The 2,500-nt window shown below is 38.5% G+C and overlaps 1 protein-coding gene across 6 annotated transcripts in view; it reads left to right on the plus strand.

Annotated features, from left to right (window-relative positions):
- LOC143041508 (dual specificity calcium/calmodulin-dependent 3',5'-cyclic nucleotide phosphodiesterase 1A-like) overlaps positions 1 to 2,500 on the plus strand; it is a 629,075-nt gene that overhangs the window by 617,751 nt on the left and 8,824 nt on the right. The gene's annotated exons all lie outside the window — the stretch shown is intronic.

Genomic DNA, 2,500 nt, shown 5'->3' on the forward strand with positions numbered 1-2,500 from the left:
AGGTCAGGAATTGTCATTTCCTTCCACTGTCACTAGCACACTAATCGAATCCCTTTACACTACATCTCTTTTTTTTTTAAGTCTAATTCCATTTTAGTATGTTTATAAGTATATGATAAACTATTGAAAATAATACAGCATTCTTACTTTTTTTCAAAAATATTTTCCGAGATTGTTGGCGTGGCTTCTAATATTACCAAATTTTGACGTCGATACACTGTTCATGTATGCACCATCACATTGTTGATTTTCTAAATATATGAAACGCTTTTCTTCTTCTTCTTCTTCTTCTTCTTCTTCTTCTTCTTCTTCTTCTTCTTCTTCTTCTTCTTCTTTTTCTCCTCCTCCTCTTCTTTTTCTTGCGATCTCCAGCTGATTTGACGCTCCTGCTGCTGCTTCTACTACTGCTGCTCCTCGTCCTCCTCCTCCTTTTGGGCGTTGCCGTGAAAGCTAGTTGTTCGTACTCCTGAACCCACTTGTCTCTGTAGATCGTCTTCCTTGTTGCTGACTTTGGTTAGATCGTCGATACTTTCTCAATTAATATCCAGTCTTGTCACAACCATTCCACTGTAAGTTAAGTGTAAAGTATTTAGTAAAATGTGAAAGCTCCCACACTGGAAATGTATCCAGTCAGCTGATACGTTTTTCGTTCTGTATGTGTCGCTGTAGACACACCTTCCATCCGACCTCGCGTATTACTGTAGCAACTCTTCCTGCCACCCGTCCTCACGCGTTGCCATAGTCTTCTCTTCCCACCGCTCGTCTTCGCGTGCGGCCTCACGAGCCTCGGAGTCTGCACACTACACTTCGTTGTCGGACGTACGATGGTTCGTTCCATTGTTCCCTCGAGTTGCGTTTGTAAGTAGAGACGAATGCAAGTTTGCACTTTCGTATGCATGACTTAACCTTTGTGCTCTCTTCAACGTCAGATTAGTTTCCTTCAGCAAAACATTTCGCTATCTCGGGATCGTGTATTTCGCGATGCATTGGTTCTGCGTCTCCCATTGGTCTTGAGTTGAAAATCATAAAGATCTACTTTCTCCTTCAATTGTACGAGAAATGGGACAGATACTCCCTCTTCCCAGACGAAGTTAGAATATTTTGAGTGCTGTTACAGTGCTCCTCAGGGGGACTGAAAATAGTACGTCAACACACCGGATTGTGGCCACGTGTCGTAGAATGTGATGATCTGTCAGATATGCTGTTTAGATCCCCTAAATGCAATAAAATCGACGTCTATTGTCAGTTGTTTATGACACCTGTTGGTCAGATATTTATCTAAATTCATCTAACAATTGATCCAGGTCGAATATTCACTTTTGATAACACTACCGGAATCCTGGGGGCCGTGGTTCCTGTACTTCACTTGCTTACATTTGTTTCACTTCGCTATCGCTTAGCACTTAGCCGCACTTCACTCTCTAGTGGCATTCGGCATCTTCATTATTATTTTGTTTTATTCCTTTTTTAATCGACGTTCTTTCTTTCTTTTTATTAAGGGGCTGATCAGATGTCCATTCTGTTTTATCTCTGGGTTATATAAAATGATCTCTGTCAAATCCACAGCAATAAAACACTTGCCATATACGTGCTAGATCCCTTCCATTTGCCCCTTTTTTACTGTTTGGTTGTCTCCCTTTAAATCGTAAGTAGCATTGTATCATTAGGTATTAGACAATGTGTATATTAAGGTAATACATATCAAGATCAATAATCGAATTAGATCAACACGCAGTAAACATTTCACAAGTTAAAGGAGCATGCTTTCCTTAGTATACTTACGCGAGTTTAACGAGAATGAGCCAAACTCACTGAATCTCTCTCTCCTTTTTTTTTTTTTTTTTTTTGTAGTAGTAGTAGTAGAAAATTTATTGATTACTAGAATTCTATGACAAACAACTCCTTTGTTGATCTGCACTTTTTGGGGGGACTGTGTACCGTGCTGTACATTTACCTATAATTTCTTTATACACATTCTTTCTTTAACTTTGTCGGCATCATAGGAGTAGGAATGTTCGCTAGCCGAGCAACTTACTGTGTCGCTACCTAGGCGGTCAGGGATAGAGGATGTTCGAGGTTGTCTGGCGTTAAGGCGAGTTCGTAGTAAGGGCAGACTACAATAGATTTCCAGTGTCAGAGTACTCCATAAGGATGCACCGTCCTCTAGTTGTCTGTGAAAGAGGGAGCTCGTGAAACAGAATTAAACCGAATTATGTCTTTTTATTTCTATATCTCTTATTGTTTAGGCTTCTAATACCTCCGATGGTAGTTTATTCCACAATTCTCTTATTTTAATCAAAAATATTTACTTTACCATTTTTTGGTGGGGACTTCAGCTTTATCTTATTTCATTTTATTTGTTTACTTATCTATCTATTTATTTGTTTGTTTATTTTATTCTATTTTATTTTATTCTATTTTTTATTTTATTCTATTTTTTTTTCTTTCTTTTGCTGTCCTTCTTATCTATGAATCTCATACGTTTAAACAGGGCGATTCT

Source organism: Oratosquilla oratoria, chromosome 31 (assembly GCF_046742065.1).
Source record: "Oratosquilla oratoria isolate Oo_2021 chromosome 31, ASM4674206v1, whole genome shotgun sequence".
NCBI classification, from domain to species: Eukaryota; Metazoa; Arthropoda; class Malacostraca; order Stomatopoda; family Squillidae; genus Oratosquilla; species Oratosquilla oratoria.